Raw genomic sequence first — 23082 nt, 5'->3', positions numbered from 1 at the left:
CAAAAGTAATTAGACAAATGTAAACTTTATAGGGCGATCCCTCACCCGTCACAATTATAGCCCCTGTATAGTCCACTCCTGTTCCTTGAAAGGTTATAGCCCCGGTATAGTCCACTCCTGTTACTTGGAAGGTTATAGCCCCTGTATAGTCCACTCCTGTTACTTGGAAGGGCCGACTTACATTTACCCTATCCCTTGGTAGAAACGGTGGTCCTGGATAGTCATATGGTCTTTGTTCATACCTCCTACAAATGATGCAGTCTTTGAGATATTTTTTAGTGACCTGTCTATCCTTAGGAAACCAATACCTTTCCCGAATTTGGGCCAAGGTCTGTGGCACACATCCAGGGAGAGTGGAATCATGGGCTACCTTTATAATTAATTGTACAAAGTATCCTCTCTTGGGTAATAAAATAGGGTGTTTGGTTTGGAGAGGCAATTCAGCCTTTATTAATTGGCCTCGACGCCTAATCAGACCTTTTCCGTCTAAGAACAAGCCTAAATCCTTTGTCAGCTTATTCCTGTTCCCACTGCCTTGGCCTAAAAGGTTATATATTTCCCCGTAATAGTTCTTTTGTATTCTTTTCAACCAATATTCTAGGGGACCTAACTTCTGAAACCCCACTTTCTTTATTTGAAAATTAAACAACCAATTTAGTAGTGTTTATAAGTTGTCTTATTGATGAGAATCGCCTGATGTCAATTACTTCTGGCTCAGGTACTACAGGATCCAAGTTCACTACACTAACCTCAGCAATACTGTACTGTTTCTGCTGAGGCCAATCCTTAGTTAGTAACCATTTAGGACCTTTAAACCACAAGTTATCTTTGATCAGTCTCCTTACAGGCGAACCTCTCGACAGCAGATCAGCTGTGTTTTGTTTGGTGGATATATGCATGAAATTAAATTTGGAAGACAGCTCTTTAATAGTCTTCACTCTGTTACGGACGAAAGGAATTTTACTGTCTTCCTTCCCTATCCAGTAAAGACAAATCTCACTGTCAGTCCATATAAAGATATCCTCAAACTGAATATCAAGAGTAGTGGTTACATACCTGGTCAATTTAGTTCCCACTTCTATGGAAGCCAGTTCCATTTAAGGTAGAGTCCTTCCTTTAATTGGGGCAACTCTGGCTTTTGACATTAGAATCTTACTCTCCTCTCCCGTTGCATAATAAGCTACTGCTGCATTGACCCTTTGAGATGCACGACAAAATATATGTAAGTGCGACTTCTCATTACTGTTTACTTTCCTGGGAATACACATGCTTGATGTGGTTTAAAACTCCTTTCTAATCTGTTTGAATTGTTCCACATATGTCTCACCTAATTCAGTGTCCCAGTCTAACTTTTCTCGCCAGCCTCCTGTACTAAACATTTGCCCCTAACAACTATATGACTGACCAATCCTAATGGGTCAAATAGCTTGGATACCTGACTTAACAAGGACCTGTTGGTGAGGGTGACATCAGAGAACTTAATTGGTTTCAAACTTATCACATCAGCTGTTGTATCCCAGTTAAGACCTAACACATTTTGAATTTTGGGAATGTCAGAATCTGGATGGTCCTCTTGTATTTTATTCCTCAAAAGCGGTGAATTTGTATTCCAGCTCTGTGACGGCAAATTTGCCTTCCCGCATTCGGAATTGGCTACTTCATAAGCCTTCAATGCTTCTGACTCCGTATCAGCAACACCTTGAAAATTGTCCATGTAAAAAGCCTGCCCTATTTCTGGGCATTTGGCATTTTCAACATGATGCTTTAAAGTGTTGCAAAGTAGGAAAGGACAAGCACAAGAGCCAAAGAGCACCGATCGGAAACACTAAATTTTCAATAGACTATCCTCATTTTGAGGATCATGGAGCCAGAGGAATTTTGTAAATTTCCAATCCTCCTCTCTCAGTCCTATTCTGGGAAAAACCTTACTATTGTCGCTGTATAAGCGTAAGGTTTCTCTCTAAATCTTAGTAACACATTCCCTAACTTCTCTGTTAGTGTAGGTCCCTAGTATTGGCTATCGTTCAAGCTAGCTGATCATTTGGACGTTTTACTACTACATTTGAATACAATCCTTATGGGAGTAGTTACTGAATCCTTCCTTACAGCATGATGTGGTAAATAATGTCCTTTGTGGTTAACAAAGACTTCTACCTCTTCTATAAATTTATTATTCAATTGATCTTTTATAATATCATATATGGTTAGATATTCTGGTTTATCTCTCAACTTCCTTAGAAGAGAATTTAACTGAGCCTTAGCTGCTTGGTAAAATGTTGACAACTCAGAATGGTTTAGTTTCCATGGTAATCCTACCCAATACTGTCCATCCTTAAAATCCACAGACTGATTATACATTATCAAGGTTATTTTATCTTCAGGGGTTGGTTCCTCAAAATGTATTCCTACACTGTCCAGGTACCACAATTTGTGTACAGGTTCAATATTTTCACCCAACAAGTCATTGATCTGAGTAGGTTCTAATTCTGCACCTATTCCAGCTACCATCGATGACTCTGTGGGGGTAACGAAGACAGTCTACTAGTTTGGCCTCTCCTTTAACTTGTTTAGGAAAAGGCAACTGACCCATAATAAGGTTACCTTAAGGACTCTTGAACAACTGTACCTTATTCCTTTTGAAGGTCCTATGTAGGAATCTTCCACAATAATCAAAACCAATTATAATTTTTATGGGACCCACAGTATCTGATTCCACATTCCGTTTAGCCAACTTTATCCCTGTGTTTTGTAGATGATGAGAGCTTCAGTCCCTTTATATATATACTTGTCAAAATATTATCCAGTACAGCTGCTGTTATATGGCATTTATATCTGCATAGTTGTGTTACAAGTCTAACTAAATCAAAAGACTGAGCTTTCTTCGTTGTTAAGAATCCTGTAATGGCTAGATTTACCTTGCCAATAATGGATAACTTTAATTTTTTCACAATGTCTGCAGAAATGAAGGTTTTCTGAGCTTCCGTATCAAACAGGGTACATGCTAATAGGTTTCTATTCTCAAACAATACCTTCACGTCGGCTATGGGAACTGCAGCTGGCATTACGAAAGGAGCATTCCCCTTTACAATTGTCATATTGACACTTGCGGGTTTAGGAACCTCAGTTTTCATCTTTGCGCATAAAGCACTGTGATGATGATCTTTCTTGCATTTAAAACAAAGATTTAATTTAGTCTTACAGTCCGCGGCAGTATGTCCGGAGTTCATACATATTATACAACACACCAGTTCCTGAAGCTTTCCTCCCCTAGAAACATAATCAGGATACTGTTGACAAGATGCACTGGAGTGTTGCTCACCACAAAATACACAAACTTTCCTGGCTTTTACCATGGAAGGTTTTACTTCCTTATTTTCATCAGCTTGTCTATTCCTTGTCTTTAATATTTTATCCTCAGCCTTCAAGGAGCCAAGGAAAGTACCTATCTCTTCTTTAGGCACATACCAAGTCTTCTTTGACTTAGCTTTCCCAACCAGTTGGTTACTGGGTTTTTTCTTTATTTCAGTCTTCTGTTTGACCTCAGTTGATTTTACTGTTTCTTGCAAATGTTTACAGAGTTGCATCAAACCTTCCTCAATCTCTTCACAGGAGAAATTATCCTTTTGGTACGTACCATACAAAGCATCCTTGGTTTTCGGTGGAAGCTTTAAGGATACAAATTCTTGAAAGCACCCAATCTGATGCCTTAATATCTTCGTAAGTACCTAAGGCCTTTAAGTTAAAACTTATTGCAATTCTATGTTTTTGCAAAGGAATAAAAATCGTGTCTAGGGGTGGGTAATTTAATTAGATCCTTTAGTAATTGAGTAACAACTTGTTCCCTGTCTTCGTAGTTTTGTTTAAAAGACCGATGGAACAAGTATGAAGAAAGTTATATAACTTTAGAAGCGGCTATAGTAAAGGCCGATGGTAAGGAACTCAGAATCAGAAACTAAGAAGTTTGAAGGTAAATTAGAATACTTAACTGTAGTAAAGACAGTACAGTCAAAATTAGCTGATACTGCCGCGGAAACACAAGTTGTGGAACAGCAGAGTAAAGCTGTGTTACCACAAAAAACGCTTCCGGAGTTTGATGGGGAGCAGAACTGGAAATCCTTCTAAGACCAGTTCAGATATTTAGTACACGATAGAACAGATCTCCCTAAAGTCAGTAAACTTACATATCTGTTAGGACAGGTCAAACGAACACCATATCAGCTGATAAAAGAATTACCAGTAAGAGAAAATAATTATGAGGTGACCTTGACTATCCTTAAGATATTTAGGAGACTAGTTAATATCTCCCTGGACAGAGGTATTTCGTCCAACGACTGTTTGCAGTCATTTATGGCTCTAGTTACCCATCCTGCCTTACTACTAGAAGATCTTTGCAATAAAGAAACAGACATTTTGACTAGTTTCTGTTTTAATAATTTAATTATGAATTTCAACCACAATTTTACCTCAGCTTAGTAATTATCTGATTATTTTAAATTTTGAAGAGGGTAGAGATTAGGTCCTCTCTATGCAAACTATCCCCCTGGGTTATTAAACCTCTAGGGTTGTATTTATCCCCCCTCTCAATTTCCAAATATTCATTACAGTTCAGATAATTATTCATTTAATTTTGAGGAGTGTAGGGATTAGGTTTATATTCTCAACCTATCCCCCACGGTTATTAATCCTCTCGGGTTATATTTCATCCCCACACTCAATTACCAAAACACCCATGTTCCCCGAGCTCAGAATTAATTGCCCCTTAATACTCCATAGGCCCACCAATACCTTGTATAGCATAGAACTGTTCTTTCTTATGTTCTGTATGATTTATAAATTCCTGCAGAACATACCATCTGCTTTCAACGTTGCTAGGAAGAGCTTGGCGTTAAAAGGTATGAAATCCCTCCCATTCCTGATCCGTTGCAACTTCCTGTTCACAGCTCTGCTAATCAAATTATATGTTCCATAACAAACTGGAGAGTCATAAGGCAGGTTCCTTGGCTCGAAGAGGGTTATGGCTACCGAGGATTTACAAGAACACTCTATGGCTCCTGCGACGGCTAAAATGTTCTCCACTACTCCATCGACCTCCACTTCCTCATGGATATTATTTCCTCCCAGGAATAGGACAGTACGGTCATGCTCCTAATCTAATACGGCAATCAGCCTTTCATCTTCAGAGAAAGAGTTTGCCCTTCCTCCCGGAGCCCTGTAGATACGTATTTCCACGTCCTTCACTTCAAACGAACATGATAGTAAACTATGCCCAATGAAAGCAACTTTAAAAACATTCAGCACTTCGGCACACGTTGGTTCTCCTCACCCGGTCGGGGCACCAAAATATGAAAAATATATGATGTATACAAGTCGGTATCCTCACTCGGGGCACTATTGTGTGAAAAGTATTTGGGGGTTCTGGTAAACATAGCGGGGCTCCTCACATTCTGTTATTTTCTAATAAACAACTCGTAGGTCGTTACTCGTCCGTAAAGTTGTCCTTAAGTAAATTCAAACAAGTCTCACAGGGTTAGGTGAACCGTAACTAAACCTTAGCTCACCTAACTATTGCTCTTCTATCTCCTAGGTAATCCCCTCTTGAATTGGCCAATTCGTAAAGGTTACTTAGCTAGTGAAGAGGGAGTGTCGGACAACCAATGACGATGAGGCTGCTTTTCTGTAGTTGCTTGGGCTGTCAAGCATCCTTGAGTGTGTATGTACAAGCTAACTTGATGAAGTCTAGGAGCACAGTGAAGCTCGACTGCTGGTTCCTTTCTCCCTCATCGGATTCGAAGGTGCCAAGTATCAATAAATTACAATGCTAAATACAGTTAGATTACATCATGATATATACAGGGCGAATCTAACAAATTAATCTTAGTTTTAATTGAACTAAAGTTAAACCAAATATTCCCTTTAACTATGTGAATATCTTAAAGCCACATGTGCTTTACATGAAGACCTTTTCATCCTCGTCATGTCATCTAATGCGCAGACGCACTTTAGGTCCTTGGAAATTTCCATATCATTACATGTATTTACAATATAGTTGTCCACAAGGGTTATTTGCAATAGAATTTAATTTATCAATAATAAGCATTATTAAAGAGAAAGTAATTTCTGCGTTATAAAAACCCCTTGCAAAAGTGACAATGGTCTCTAGTTTTCCTCTGCGGGGGGATCACAATCTGGCCGCACTATGGGGTGGTACTACTACTCTGCGGCCAGGTTGTGTTAGGAAGAATACTGCCACCGTATTCCCTGCGTGTCGTAAAAGGCGACTAAAAGGGGGAGGGTGAGGGGACTAGGGACTCCCTCCTCTATTTTTTAGTTCCTAAAAAGAGACAGGCCAGAGAAAGGGATGGGGGATGGAGTTACCCCTGTACTCTGAAGATTGGGTCTATGAATGTGCGTGGATGTAGTACGATTGAGGCTAAAAGGGAGTAGATTGGGAGAATGTTTGTGAGAAGAAAGCTGGATGTGTTAGCTTTGAGTGAAACGAAGATGAAAGGGAAGGGTGAGTCTATGTTTGGAAGTGTGAATGGAAGATTGTCAAGTGTTGATAGAGGAAGGGCAAGAGAAGGTGTGGCCTTGTTAGTGAGTTCGGAAGTACAGCAGTGTGTGACTGAATGGAAGGAAGTGTCATCGAGACTGATGTGGGTGAAAGCGAAATATGAACGTGATTTGTGGGTGTTTGTGAGTGCATATGGGCCTGGTAGTGAAAGGGATGAAGAAGAGAGGGAGTCTTTCTGGAATGATGTTGATGAGTGTCTGCAGAGTTTTGGAGTGAATGTGAATGTGGTAATGATGGGTGATTTGAATGCTAGAGTGGGAAATGTAGCAGTTGAAGGTGTAGTTGGTATGCATGGTGTGCCTGAAAGAAATGAAAATGGGGAGCGAATGATAGCGATGTGTGTTGAGCGAGAGATGGTGATTGGAAATACGCTGTTTGAGAAGAAAGATTTTTATAAGTATACATGGGTGAGACAGGAGGGTGGAAGGATTGTTGATAGAGCTTTGATGGACTATGTGATTGTGTCTAGGAATGTAATAGGAAGATTGTTGGATGTGAGAGTTCTGAGAGGGGGAGGTGGAGGTATGTCTGACCACTACCTGGTGGAGGGAAAGTTAAGAGTAGGTAAGAGATGGGTGAGAGCTAGGAGAGTTAGGTGTGGCAGGGAGGTTTTGAAAGTGAGTGAGTTGGATAAAAGAGAGAAGAAGATAGAGTATCAGGAGAAATTGAAAGATGAGTGGAACGCAGTGAAAGATTGGGAAAATGGCAGTGTGGAGGAGGAATGGCAGTTATTTAAGAGGGCTGTGGTGGGGCATGCAGAAGAGGTGTGTGGCGTGAAACGTGTGGGTGGTGGTGTAAGAAAAGGAAGTGAATGGTGGTGCGAGGAAGTAAGTATGGCTGTGGCTGAGAAGAGACGTGCATATGAAGTGTGGCTGCAGAGGAAGGATGAGATGTCATATGAGAGGTATAAGGAAACGAGGAATAAGGCGAGAAGGGCTGTGTGTGATGCTAAAGTGGCAGCAGATGAGAGGTGGGGTAGGCGGCTGACAGAGAATTTTCAACAGAATAAGAAAATGTTTTGGAAGGAGGTGAAAAGGGTGCAAAAGGGAGAGTCTGGGAAGGAAGAACGAGTAAAAGCAGAGGATGGAAGGATGTTAATTGAGATGGATGCAGTAAGGAAGAGATGGGCAGAGTATTTTGAAAGATTGTTAAATGTAGAGGAGGAAAGGGTGGCTGAGTTTGTGGTGGATGGAAGGGTCCAAGAAATAAATGTTTGGGAGAGTTGAATGATTCTTTGATCACGAAGGAGGACGTGCAGAAGGCAGTAAAGGATATGAAAACAGGGAAAGCTGCAGGTATGGATGGGTGTGCTGTGGAATGCCTGAAGGGTGGTGGAGTGACTATTGTTGACTGGTTAGTAAGATTGTTGAATGTGTGCTTTGTGAAAGGTATGGTGCCAGTTGACTGGGCAAGTGCTTGTGTGGTCCCGTTGTATAAAGGCAAGGGTGATAAGTATGAATGTACTAGCTTTAGGGGTATAAGTCTGTTGAGTGTTGTAGGTGTATGGTAGAGTGTTAATTATGAGAGTTAGAGAGGGTACAGAGGGAGTGATTGGTGATGAGCAGTGTGGCTTTAGGAGAGGGAGGGGATGCGTGGATCAGGTGTTTGCGGTGAGACAAGTGTGTGAAAAGTATTTAGCGAAAGGCAAGGATGTGTTTTGGGCATCTATAGATTTAGAGAAAGCGTATGATAGAATTGATAGGGAGGCTTTGTGGACTGTTTTAAGATTGTATGGACTTGATGGTAGGTTATTAAAACAGGTGAAAAGTTTTTATGTAAATAGTAGAACATGTGTAAGAGTGGGAAATGCTGTGAGTGATTGGTTTCCTGTGAGAGTGGGGCTGCGACAGGGATGTGTGATGTCGCCTTGGTTGTTTAATATTTACATGGATGGTGTTGTAAGGGAGGTGAATGCAAGAGTTTTAGGTGGAGGTCTGAGTCTGGTGAATGTTGATGGTGGAGATTGGAATCTGAAGCAGCTGCTGTTTGCAGATGATACTGCAATGGTGGCTGATTCAGAGGAGAGATTGAGACAGTTGGTAGAGGAGTTTGGAAGGGTGTGTGAAAGGAGGAAATTGAAAGTAAATGAGAATAAGAGTAAAGTGATGAAGTGTACGAGGTTGGTAGATGGTAGGGTGATGAATATAGTTTTGAATGGTGAGTTGCTTGAGGAGGTAGAGTGTTTTAAATATCTAGGGTCACATGTTGCTGTGGATGGAAGAATAGATGCAGAAGTGAAGTTTGGAATAAATGAAGTAGGAAAGGTGCTGGGAGAAATGAAAAAAGTGTTTAGATGTCGTTTGCTTAGAATGAATGTAAAGAGAAGGCTGTATGAGGGTGTTGTGGTACCGACTGCATTGTATGGGGCTGAAACATGGAGTATAGGTGTAGCAGAGAGGAAAAGTTTGAATGTAATGGAGATGAGGTATCTGAGGAGTATGTGTGGAGTGACGCATATGGATCGAGTGCAGAATGATGAAGTGCGAAGGAGAACTGGGGTTGTTCGGGAGATGGCTGGTAGAGTTGAGCAGAGGGTGTTGCGATGGTTTGGGCATATGGAGAGAATGGATAATGAGCGATTGGTGAAAAAGATAACTAGATCTGATGTGAGAGGTGTAAGGCTGAGAGGAAGACCACGAATAGGATGGATGGACAGTGTGAAGAGCGCTGGATGCGAGAGGGATGTCTGTTGAGCAAGGAAGAGTGGCTGTGCGTGACAGAAATGGGTGGAGAGAAATTGTGAATGAATAAGTGATGACGCAGCCCTGAGGGGATATTCTCCCGCATTTGGTCTGATCAGCTATTTCAGGTCAGGTGCGGGTAAGGGGATGAGTCTGTTATGATGTGGCAGGGGTAAACCAGCTCTGCTGGCGGGCCCTGCTGCGGATGTCACTGATTGCATTGCGCAGTTGACCCTTGTGCAGTGTGGTGCGGTGAGGATCTGTCCGTTCTCCCCTTTGGGGCTAAGATGCGAATGAATGTGTTTGAATGGATGAGTAAATGGGGAGTGTGTCGTCCTGTCTCGGCTACCTCCCTTTCCTTGGGGGAAGCAGCCTAGGTATATAGATAGATAGATAGATAGAGCGCAACTACTCTGGGGGGAAAATATTTCCCACATCTACCTTTTGTGTGAGGTTTTTCATCCTTAGGACACGTCATCTACCGCGCAGACGCAGTTTAGGTCAATGGAACTTTCCAAAGCAATTACATGTATTTATAGTATTGTTGTCCACAAGGGTTAAATGCAGTAGCATTTAATTTATTAATAATAAGAATTATTAAAGAAAATGCAATCTCTGGGTTATAAAAACTGCTTGAACGGTTATTAACGATCTCCAGGTTTTCCTTCTCTTGCATCCAGTGACGACTATTATAAAAAGTAAGGAATTCAAACGCTCTATGGAAAAATATTTCCCACATAGGGTCTACTTAGTTTATCCTTGTGGATGCGATATCTCCTGAACCCCCCAACGGATTTCAATCAGACTTTTGTCAGTGATAGAATATGAAGGGATGATGAACTGATTAGGTCAGCAAGGTCATGGACATTGTGCATCGAGTACTTGCACAAGGTTTGGCAGAGGCATACCGAGTGACACTTTGCATCCAAACCTCAGGGTCCGAGTTTTACTCGACCAACCTACCACTTGTTGATAGCCCTGCCGTTAGGTGCATGCCATATATCACCAAATAGCAAAATATCATGTTATACATATGCAGTAGTAATTATAATCTGTATAGAAAAACACTGTCATACACAATGAGCCGTTGCGAATTCCGCATGGAGCAAAATATATATATAGGGTAACGTAGTTCAAATAGGTTGTAATGCAAAATATTAAGAGTGTAATGTGGTAAGTACAGTAAAGTCCTCTCATTCAGCATCCGGTCTTACAGTCTTTGCAGTCTTTCGGTTGTCTTCATAAACAGTCCCATTAGGACATTTCTCTGCTCTTCTGGCACATATGCTGAACCGATCAGCACCTGCAATGGGGTCGCCGGCTCGCTGCTGGTACCCGTGCACCCATAGTTGCCAATATGGAGCTGTAGATGCTAGATCTAGCACTTTTCATAATAATTTAGCACCAACAAAAATGAGATTTTCTTCTATATTTAGCACGTTTTGAAGTCCAATTTACCTCAAAAATTTGAAAAGTTCACCAATATCTTAGTATGTTGCAAAGTTTAGCTTAGCACTTTTGAAGATTTCTGCTTGCCAGCACTTCATATGCCATCGGTCATCTTGACTCATGAGTGTCTAGCTTTGTAACTGGGACCTTTCAAAAGTTTGGAAACTTTGTCATGCTATTTTACAGTGTACATATGTAACTACACATAGGTTAAGGAAAGTTCATGAGCACTGTATCATTAAAAAAAAATTAATATAAGTTGCTTATTAACTTCTTTGTGCCCCACATCCCTGATATGGGATGGAACTGGGCATTTTCAAAATTTAATGAAGAAAGGAACCCCAGGGTAGGGACCTATGAGCTTCGTGACTATGAGCCGACAGGCGGAAGGCGGTACGCCTAGCACCCTTCCAGCAAAATCCCTCGCACAGGGGCTCTGGGGACTAAGAGATTAAACACTAACAAATCAACCAGTTTCTTTAACCTCTTTGTACCACACGTCCATGAAATGGGACGAAACTAGGCATTTCCAAAATTTAATAAAAAAGGGAACCCCAGGTTAGGGACGTATGAACTTTGCGACTATGAGCCGACAGGCGGAGGGCGTTACACCTAGCACCCTTCCAGCAAAATCCCTAGCACAGGAGATGTGGGTGCTAAGGGGTTAAATATTTAGTGCTTTGGGTTGACCAATAATACTTGCTAGACACTGTGATTGCACTGGGGTGACCGAACATGATTGCTAGAAACTTTCTGGTGGGTTTTCCCGGTCATCCGGCAGTTTCTGTTCTTTCGACACCTGCTTGGTCCCAAAGATTCCCAATGAGAGGACTTTTACAGTACTATACTGTAACTCTTTATCGCCTTTCTTATCATCACCCATTGTTACCAGACCATAACTGCACATTACCTGTGTAATGAAATATGCAAACATACTACATGGCGTGGATGGTTTATGAGGGATCATGCTTATAAATATAAACAAATATTCTATAATGGTATATAATACTATACTGATATGTTTAGAGAAACTAAAGTAATGCATGCTTCTCATATTTATTAATACAAGTATTTCAATAACCATACTATGCCCCACCTGCTGCTAAGACAGCATTCAGCCTTGCAGGCATGGATGTCACCCATGCACTTGTAAGGGAGCCTAGGTGGATGGAGAAGGCGTTTTCACGCCTGTAACACGCTCTTGACGACAGCATCATGGCTCCAAGACCAGTCCTACTCAAACATAAGTATGGTGGATCATAGCTGACTAGATGTGCTCAATTGGGTTCAGGTCTGGGGATCTGGCTGGATTTGGTAACAGTGTGACATGAGGATTCGGCCAAACCACTCCTTAACCACTCGGCATGTATGTATTGGGCTGTTGTCCTGAAGAAGGAAAAAAGGCTCACCCTCAGGGAACAGCAACGTCTGGACTGAGAAGTAAAGCCAACAGGATTTCCATATACTTTAAACCAGTAAAACAACGCGGCCCACCATCAGCCAACTCCCAAACACCACTGGCAAGCATCCCACCGAATAATCCATCAATGACACCCCCACTTCTGCTGGCCACCACATTCTCTGCCTCTTATCTGAAATATAAAATCCATTATGCAGCAGTCACAGAGTATTAACCCTTCAGTACCTGATATTGATAGGTGTACTGAAACTCAGTGTTACTGTTTGTTCATTGATAATTAATGTTCCTGTAATATTTACCGAAAGGCTTAAGTATTTTAAAGTAGATTAGGTTGTGAAACATATATAGAGCGCTATAAAGGCCGTAGAAAATGTTTATTGTGTATTATTGAGGATATCATCATATTACCCTTAAACTCGAATGACGTTCAGTTACGCTGAGCTAGTAACGCATTGTACAACCTATTGCTAGACGAACAACACAGTTCTGTGGGGATGGATACAGGCACATGTTGTAACATACAGTTCCATCCGTAGCCACGAGAGAGAGAGAGAGAGAGAGAGAGAGAGAGAGAGAGAGAGAGAGAGAGAGAGAGAGAGAGAGAGAGATGGACAGACAGACAGATAGACAGACATACAGACAGAGACAGAGACAGACAGACAATCAGACAAGCAGAGAGAGAGAGGGAGAGAGAGAAACCTGGTGTTATGCTCCTGCCAGACATAATGTGTTGGCGAGGGGTTGTCAAAGCAGAATATCTGTTCGTCACGAATGACTACACACTCCAAAAATTCTGATGGCTTATCAGCATACTCTAGCGCATCTACCCTGTCTTGCATGTTACAGTCACTAAATTCCTGGTTTCTAGCAATGCTGTGACTCTGGGAACCTCTGCTATGATGCCTGTTACAGATGATTTGCTTTCTGCTTTGTTGGCCTAGGTCATTGGGTATGCTGGCAGCAGGTGTGAATGGTATGGCAGTAAGTGTGGCCTAGTTGTGAATATAGACAATGACACAATCGTTAACCCCTCTGTTGCCGCTGGCGTTGAATGTCGTTTAGCCGATATATGGGCAGAGGCGTCATATGAGCGTGGCCTATAAAAAAAGCAGCAAAAATTTTTGGGAAGTGAACGAACGTTCTGAACGTCTTCAGACTAACCTACAGTACACTTCCATACACCTCATCAAGCAGTTCAGAGCCTGTTGCTGTGATGAGCGGAATTTTTATTTTTTCACTCCTGGCTATGCCTAAACAAGCACAACTATACCGATTTTCTCGACCTAGGCAGAAAATATCATCTTTGTCCCCTCTTGCAAAACACACACAACCACCTGTTTAGGATTATTAATCAATACAGGCACAAACATAAAAGACATGACAGTAAGAGAAAAATACATTTTTATCTTGGTATCTACGTCTATTTGCTCAGGTTTGTTCTACTGGTTTGGATCATTCGATGCAGTGCGACTTGTAGCAAACTGTGAAAATTTTCGGGAAGTGAATGAACATCTGGGACATGAGACTGACCTTCACTTCACGCTTTCACACTTCATTTGTCAGTTTACCACCTGCTGCCGTGATGAGTGGATGTACGATTTTTTCGCTAGTGGCCATGCCTAAACACAGATAGTTACACCCATTATCTCGACCCGGACAGAAAATGTAATCTTTCTCCTTTGCAAACCACACAACCACCCTGCTTACGATTATAAATAAACACAAGCATAAACAAAAATGACATGAAAATAAAAGAAAAATAAAATTTTGATATCTTTTACCTATTTGCTCAGGTTTGTTGCATTGTTTTCAATCATTTTACATATTCTTTGCCGTTTACAAGCATAACAGGAAAATTTTCTGTGTTCACGTGATGCTTTCGTGGGTGGAACTTCCCTTCCTGCTAATCAGCTCGTATGACATGCGAATGGCAGGTCGTCTCGCATTTCTGACCGTGTAAAGTATTGGGAAACATCCAGCTGTACCCTTTTTCCTTACCCAAGCAAAAAATATCACACTTTCCCACACTCACGACAGACAGACAGCAACATATATTGCGAAAATAACAAGGTAAAAGGATATAAAAAAAAGTGAATGTGTTATTATAGAAAAAATACGTTTTCCCCCATCTGTAAACATTTATTTCTACTCTGTGACTCTATTCGCAATAATTAGACATTCGTAGTTTTCAAACTGCATTTTATTTTTAGCCATGCACGTGGTGTGGGAGCAGCAAGCTTTGACTCAACTCCCTTATTCCTAATCGAATCTGACCCCTCTATATTCATCCCCTGTGGGAGAGCCTAGTCTCGGGGGACGGGCAATTTTCTCATTTGGGACTAAAAAGTTAACCCTTTCACTCCCTTTTCCAAGCATGGGCACAACGACATAAAAAAAAAATAACTCCACACTAAACATATTTTATATAAAAAAGATGAAAAAATATTCATAATTTTTTTCGAGCCAATCCTAACATTAAGTACTGAAATCATTCAATATCATTGTATTTAATATATGCGCAACATTTCAGCACCATTCACATTGTTTTGAAGGGTTTAAAAAAATGATAAAGACACATGCAATATTGCAACGTGTCAGCACCTTGCAGCGGTGGATATCGGTTGCTGATATTTCTGCAAATTTTGCATTCCATTGCAAGCCACAGTATGGGTCTAGGAAGCTGGGATTTGCACTGTTATGTGCGTCTGAACTTTCTCTTCAATATGGCAAGAAAAAAAAATCTATTTTCGAAACTCAGATAATGGCCCTGGCATCGGCCTGGGGTGCACATAAAATTCCGGACCCACAGCCACGGAGAGGTTAAGGTATGGTTGTTGGTTAGCAGTACTGTGTGGTTTGTGTATATGGCACACCTTATGCCTGACTCTTATATCTCTGATTGTGGTAAAAGCAATCTTGTTGTTTCCAGTGCTTCAAAAACTCAGTTCTTTCATCTTGCTAATCGTCAAAATCTTATGTAGGAGTATACTCAAATTTTTAACAATATCCAGCTCAATCTTGCATCACCTTTAAACATACTTGGCGTTTCATTCTCTCGGGATTTATCTTGGAAACATCACATTATCTCACTTGTAAAATTTGCATCCAAGAGATTAGGTGTGCTAAGCTGACTCTGGCCTTCTTTAACCCAGCACAGTTGTTGACTGTATACACGTGTTTTATTCGTCTGTGTTGAGTACAACTCTCATGTGTGGGGAGGCTCCCCACATAAAGCTCTACTCAACAAGGTGGAGTTGAAGGCTTTTTGTATCATTAACTCTCCTCCTCTTACTGGATCCCTTCAACCTCTGTATCTTCGCCTTAGTGTTGCAAGTTTATATCTTTTTTGTATCACTACTTCAATGGTCACTGCTCCTTTGAACTCTCTGCTTGCATCCCTCCACCATTTTGGTGGGCTTGTAGCACCCGTCTAGCAACAAATTCTCATCCCTTTTTGTCCAGCTCTCTAATGCATGAGTTAATCATATATCCCAGCCCTGCATTTATGCAACTGGTCAACTCTAGAACCGTCTTCCTCTATCTGTATTTCCAACTGTTTACGACCTCCAGTCTTTCAAAGGCAGTTAATCAAGGCATCTCAAAATTAACGGATCTTGTTTTTAGCTCTCTGTTATAGTTTTTTGCTTTTTTCCCATGGAGGGAACAGTCTTATGGGCTTCTGGCCTTTGGTTCCCTCTTCCATCCATAAAAAATTTGCAGTTATACCTCACATGTAATAACCACATGTAGTGACAATCTATTACCATATTATATCACTTATCCCATGTAAGTAACCTTGTCTTCATTTGCGGTGGTGCGGTGTGGGTGCCTGACACATGGCGTGTCGTTTGTAGTACCGGTGTCTCCATGCAGCTGAATCCACCGTGCTGCTTTATTTCAGTGAATACCAGGTGCCTGGGTAATATTACAAACAATGTAGCCCTCAGCATGGAGGGCTATGATAGCCCTGTGTACTGTCTGTGAGGACCATCAATACTGGCTTGACAATGATGTGACAATGAATATGACAGCTTCATTGCAGTGAATGGCTTGTTCTGTGATCGGAGTTAAATCATATGCTGAGTGTTCGGACTTTATGAACGAGCTATAGCCAGGCATGCAGACTCTTACAAAACAGCAACGGGTGTTTCAGTGTATACAGTAGGCATCGGACCCCCTGCACACAGATACTTAATTTACCTTCTGTACATAGATTAAGAACCAGAAAATACTTGTTGAAAAGAAAATGCTCATAAAACTTCGTTCATTGTATGCTTATATTCAGTTGGACTTTGCATGCACCTTTCATGAAACAGGAGTTATGAGATACAATTGACGCAAAAATGATCATATCTGGTTTGGATAACACATTAAGAAACATGCAAAAGATCATTAATGAATGGATATACACCAATCAGAGGATAAATGTTTTCACTGTGCTCTTATTGAGAAGTAGAGGTAAGAGAATGATTGCACATATGATCGGGAAGTTTTGGTGTTGCTGTTGTTGCTCAACCCCAGTCATGCCTGGCCTAACCATCGAGCCCATAGAGTAGTGCAATATGTTCCTTGCACTATTGATATTGTGTCTGCAACTTTAGCCAAGTCCACACTAAGGTTCATGTCACGTGCACTGTTGTGCATCATGTTGCCCAACTTCTCTTGCTGAGCATCGTGATGTCCACACTAGTACAATGGGCAGCACGCACCAATTACCATTGAGCTGCGAGAGGAGGATAATGGATACCAACACTGTAGCAGTTAAAGAGACTGTTTATGTTGAGCATTGTGGCACTATTTTGTGCCAAAAAGAAGAATAGGAAAAAGGTGTGGTGCAAGCAGTAGCTGCCTCGACATAATTTCAAGACGGAAACCAGACAGCTACTGTAGTCATCTTGGTACGCATTCTCAACATGAAATACCTCTCCTCCACATTTGCCAGAAGCACACAGCACAGACCCTTCGTGGCACAAAACCCTGAGTTGGCCAACATGATGCACAACAGTGTACAACATAAGCCCTAGTGTGGACTGGACTTTAGTGTGACATGTGTCGTGCAGTGCTCTATAATGTGTTATATTGCTTGGGCCTGTTCAGGCAGTGACCACGTGTCTTCTGTGATTCCACAGAACCCAAATTTTATTTTGTTACTGAGAAGGGCTGGGTGATGTCCTGAGCTGGGCTTAGCAAAACAAGCTCGCTCATGTCTGTTTAAGGATATCCCTGACAGATGGATGTAGGGATTAATGCTTATAGCAGTGTTCTGATCGAGATATGTTATTGCCCAATGTGTAAAACAAGTACGAGTATATCGGTATTTCTTCACTGCTAGTGTTGGATTGTCTGGGAGTGTTGAAGTGAGTCTGGTAATGTTTGTGTGGTGGCAGTTGTATATGACTAGTTTTGTTGTGAGGATCTGACATATGAGTATTGGGATACTTTGCGCTATCCCATGCTCTCACGCATACAGCAATTGTTCCTATCATGTCAACATAGTTTTTAAAACTGAAGACTTTGGTTTTAAAGTGCAAGTGAATTATGGGAGTGGTATCGATGCAGCCAATGATGCATGCAACGTTACTCTATATGGTCTGTTTGGTGTTAGATAGGATGCGGACCCATTCAGGGGATGCATAGGATATCACTTTTCAAATATATTGTTTGTAGGGTAGGGAGATTTTGTTTTTGTTGTCCAAATTGTGTCACTTTAATTTTCCTGAGTGCGATGCCTGGGGGTGCATCACCTCTTCATGTCCTATATTTTGTCCTTGGAGGTGAAGTCAGTGTCATATGTCACTCCGAAAATCTAACTGGACAGTGTGCGTGACACGGGACCATCGTGAAGTTGCTGTACTAGTGGTTATAGATGATTCTGGTGATAAGTGTGGTGATGGATTTGGCTGGACCAACTGTCAACCTGCTGTCCTTAGTTCATAAATGAAGTGTTTGGAAGTAGTTTTGTTGCAGTGCACTGGCTGTTTCTGGGTCATGGTACGTGGTTGTTACGGTAATGTGATCTGCATAAGGCAGTTTGTTGGGGCGTAAATATGTAGAGTGGTATATGAAATGAATGATAATGGATAATGACATACAGGAGTAAGAAAACCTCAGAATGGTTGGCAAAGAAGATAAGGACCACAAGAAACTGATGGCGTTCATGCATCTAGCAAAAAAATAAATAAATAAATAAATAAAGGAATTTACGACTAAAAGTATTACATTAAGGGTTGTGTATAATTCTAACAGAGAAGTAAAACACTCCAAACCACTTGCTGTCCCTCTCCTACTTCCCCCTCACCCTTTTGTGTGTGTGTGTGTGTGTGTGTGTGTGTGTGTGTGTGCCAGGGCGTAGTGAGAATCTTTGTTCTTTACAACATGCAGGAAACACTTTTTTTTTTAACAACAGAGCAGAGGAAGGAAAGACAAATTAATAAAAAAAAAAATCCATATACCAGATTATTGGCGTCCTCCATTCATATAATATCTGTAACAGCTGACTTGAACAGCTGTAGGTTGAAGTTTGGGGGGACACAACTCTGGGGAAGCGATTTCCAGAGAGAAGCAGTTCGGGGAAAAAAAAAGAAAGAAAGCTGATAGGCAGAAGTTCTGCAATATGGCTGTGTGACATGCCAGTCATGAGCGCTACCAGATGCCCGTGTAGCAAGAGGGAAGGCATGGAGAGGTGGCACAATGTATGCAACTTCGTCTGATCATTTGCCATAAAAATATCTGTAAAATAATGAAAGGGAGGCAACATTCCTTCTACTTGTAGGGGAGGTAGTTTATTTATAATAGCAGGGTTATTAATAATTCCAGCAGCTTTGTTCTGAATTTTGTGCAGTTGTTTTAATGCAAGCTCTCCACATCCATTCCACAAGGGTGAGCAATAATCAAGCTGAGAGTGCATATGACTCTTATATATTATGGCTAGCTGTTCGTCAATGAAGAAGTTACGGACTCTGTACAATAATCCAAGTTTTTTTTGAGGCGGTTTTAGGAAGTGATCTGACGTGAGAGGTCCAGCTGAGGGCATTGTTAAGTGAGACACCGAGAATTTCAATACTTTTGGAGATGTGAACATGTGAATCATTATCTCTATGTATCTGCCAGATGCACCCTGAATTGCAAAGAAAAGGAATCTGCGATAGATAGCAATATGAGAGTATCAGCTCTGATTTGGTGTGGTTGTGGCAGCATGATTGCCTATTTATTACTGTACTGTATTCCTTTTGTGTACAGTAATCCCCCCCCAGTATCCAGTGTAATAGAGCCAAAAGCATGTCCGGAAAGTTGGTTTGTCTGGATACTTGGAAAATGCCTCCTGGACAGGTACTTATGGACCCTAACCCAGCCTAACTCAGAAATCCACCTACATAACTCCCTGCCGGACATGCATAGCACCTTTTTAAGACACTATTCACACAAATAAGGGACAGAAAGCATGAAATAAATGAAAAGGAACCTGAGAATGAGGTTTTAGAGGTGAGTATAGAAAATATTTAGCAGTATCCAGGGTACTTACAATACATTCGTGGCCTTCGTGATGAATAACCTGCCTCCTTTCAGACACTGACAGTAAGACGGTGCACCTGAAGCACCTTCTGTAATCCTGTGTTGCACTGCACTTAATCCTTTGCACTCTGAGTTCTATTTTCTTAACACTTCGCATTCTTTTCTTAGTTGCACTGCACTTGAAACTCACCAGTGTTGCACTCTGAATTCTAATTTCTTAGCACTGCACATTCTTTTCTTAGCAGCCATGGCTCAGTGCGTTAGAGCGCTCTGCACTGAGCGAAGGGTCGGAGGATTGAATCCACCCAAGGGTCATTGGTAGACATCAGGAAGGGCATCCGGTCGTAAAATGCTACATGCTCCAGTCCAAAAGTCCTCTACCCAGGGGAAAATGCCTTAGCCCTTCGGGGATACCTGGCGTAAAACCAATTTTTTTTTTTTTTTTTGCACATTCTTTTCTTACTTGCTCTTGCACTTGAAACTCTCCACTGTACAGTAGCACTCTGCACTTAATCCTTTGCACTGAGATTTCTAATTTCTTAACAACATACACAATGTTCTTTACACTGCACAACACCTTAAATTCCCACGTGGTCTAGTGGCAAGGTTTTGCTGTTTATTCACTGTCAGAGTCCGACAGTAGGGGTGCGTCGCTGGGATGTGGTGATGGACTACCCACTGCAGACGACTCAGAAGATAGCGCATACTCACGTCCAGTGGCGACTCCTCCGCGATCGATGTGTTGGGCTGCCTCTTGGGGAGGCAGTGGTGTGGACCCATGGCGGGGGTCACGGGCCTAAAGAAACTGTCAGTGGTTGATTGATGTAAGGAATGGTGATTCTGGCAATTGATGATACACTGCCTAAAGGTACACACTTCCTCCACAAGTCCCAGGGGCCCCATCTCCCTGTCGCAGTCCAGGTGTTCTAGGTAGTCAAGAACAAACTTGATGTACTCCCAGAGTATGCATAGCTTGGAGATGGCTGGAGTAGTGGTGCGCTGAGAGGAGTCCTCATCATCCTCGCTGTCCTTGTTGGAATCTTCAAGCTGGGTACTTGTACTGGCAACTGAAGATGCGTTCTCGATATCAGACATGATCTGATACCCAGAATTGCCCTCGTCATCATCCTACCACTCACACACTTTGTCCGCATCAACGTTGTCGCCAGCCACACAAAGATGTGCATGGAAGTCATCCATGTCAAAACCTAGAAAGTTGTGCACCACATCGGCTCTGAGAAGCAGACGAGACCAACCATTTTCCAGAGTCTTGACAGAGACTTCCCTCCATGCACTGGTCCAATTGTAGATGGCTGACTTGATGTTGTGGTGACGAAGGTTTTCCAAATTCCGCTGGCCTCACGTGTCCTGTCCCTCCCTGCGCTCATCTGCATCCTCGAAAACAACCATCACTTCGTCCAGGAACTTTCGACGGTACAGCCTCTTCTTTGCCTTGATCACTCCTTGGTCCATTGGTTGGATGAGAGCAGTCGCATTAGGTGGCAAAAACAAGCACCTAATGCGGCCATTCTCAGCCACCAACTCCTTGTCGGATGGATGCGCAGGTGCATTGTCCAAGAGAAGGAGGGCCTTTACCTGGTCACAGGGGATTCCCAGTGTGTTCGTCTGGTAATCGATGATCTCCTTGATGAAGTACTGGTGAAACCAGTCTTTGAAGATCTTGGCTGTGAACCAATAGTTTGGTACTACGCGACAGGAAGGACACCTATCACCCCATAAAGGCACCAAGGCTACTTTGCACGGCCAACAGTAATGGGCTTGAGCCGATGCATGCCGTTAGCATTGGTGCAACACAAAGCAGATATCTGTTGCTTCAAGAGCTTGCAGCCAGGTACATGCTTCTCCGTCTCCTCTGCTAGAGTGTTCACTGGCAATGAGCGATAGATCAGACCAATTTCATCAGCGTTGTAGACTTGACCAAGAGTGAGGCTCTCTCTGTTGATCAAGCCCTTCACCTTCTGCCAAAACTCCTCTACTCCCTCCTCATTGGCGTCCAGAGCTTTGCCATGTGCCTTGTGGTTGGTAAGTCCATGGAGTAACTTGAAAGTGAAGTGCCAATCCTTGGATGCTTTGAAGTCTGGGGTGTCGTGTAGCCTGGCGAACTTCTTGGTAGCAGCCTTCAACTCCATACCACACACCAGCAGCATGTTGTTGTCGATACCAAATCAGAATGGGGTGGTCAATTTCTGCAAACCTGGGAGTGTATATAACCTTCCTCTCCACGTTGTGTTTGGTCTTTGATGTGAAGTCAGCTGTGTACTGGGTGAGTTTGTCCCGCGATTTCTTGATATCAAACAAGGTAGAGCAGGCCAGGTTGAATTCAAGGAGGATGTGAGACATCGACCATCCTGCGTCCACCTTCTCCAATATCTCTTCTTCAGAGTCAGAACCACTCGTTTCCTCTTCTTGGGCGGCGGGGCCATCATCACACACATGTGTAGGAGGCAGCAGAGTAACAATAGGGCCTGCAGGAGGTAGGGCACCACCACATAACCGAGCAAGTGAGCTTCCATGGTGAGGGGCGTGCACTCACGACGATGGTAAGCAGGAAATGAAGAGGAGGCAACATCAATCTGGTGGATGTCAGCAGAAGTACACGACAAAAGCAAAACACAGCTGGTCAGTGCCGCACGTCAAGTTCAAATAACGGATGAAAAAAAGTTGGATTTTTTTTTTTTTTACGTTTTTTGGCCATTTTGGGGTCCTGAAGGCCTGGGCCCAAAATGTCCAGACATTGGAGTGTCTGGTTATTGGGCGTCCAGATAATACAGGGATTACTGTATTTGTTTTTCTTCATTCATACAAGTCACATTTACTTCCATATCAAATTAGATCAAAAGGTGATCTGAAATAATACGAAAAACAAAACAATCTCATAATGCAGTAAGCTTCTATGTCTTGTTTATCCACTATTTTGGTTAATGCTTGATATATATCCAAACTTGGGATACCTAGCAGGCACTGCTATGACAGTAGTGAACTGCAAGAAAAAAATAAGTCACACAGTTATCACTGTTTTGGACACAGACTTAACGATCCCCATAAATTTCTGTTCAGACACTCAACAGATGCAGTGCCATGCATACTGTAAGAGCAACCCTTTATATGTAGCCTTTTTTTTAAGCGTGCATCAACATGTGTGCTCAAACAAGTGTTGGCAACATGTAAGCAACAAGTAACGAATATGCTGCAAACATGTTGAGAACAGCAGTGTCCAGATAATGTTGGCAACACCATGAAGTCTCAGCTGCCTCGTATGGACACACTTATCCCATCACCTCTACTGTCAGCATTCGAAACTGCACTGAAACAATGTTTGCATACATCTGTCCAAATACTGCTGCAAACATGTTCCCAAACATGTTGCCAGCTGTGTTGCCAACATATGTTTGAGCACACGTGTGGACGCGCACTAATATGCACAATCT

The 23082-nt window shown here is 42.1% G+C and overlaps 1 protein-coding gene across 1 annotated transcript in view; it reads left to right on the top strand.

The window, feature by feature from the left end:
• LOC145397277 (glutamate receptor ionotropic, kainate 5-like) overlaps positions 1-23082 on the top strand; it is a 181542-nt gene that overhangs the window by 44744 nt on the left and 113716 nt on the right. The window lies entirely within an intron of this gene.

This window comes from Coenobita brevimanus, chromosome 40 (genome assembly GCF_032717465.1).
Source record: "Coenobita brevimanus isolate Jiangsu-jjx chromosome 40, ASM3271746v2, whole genome shotgun sequence".
NCBI lineage: Eukaryota > Metazoa > Arthropoda > Malacostraca > Decapoda > Coenobitidae > Coenobita > Coenobita brevimanus.
The sequence above is the reverse complement of the archived record's forward strand: the minus strand, read 5'-3'. Positions and strand labels throughout refer to the sequence as shown.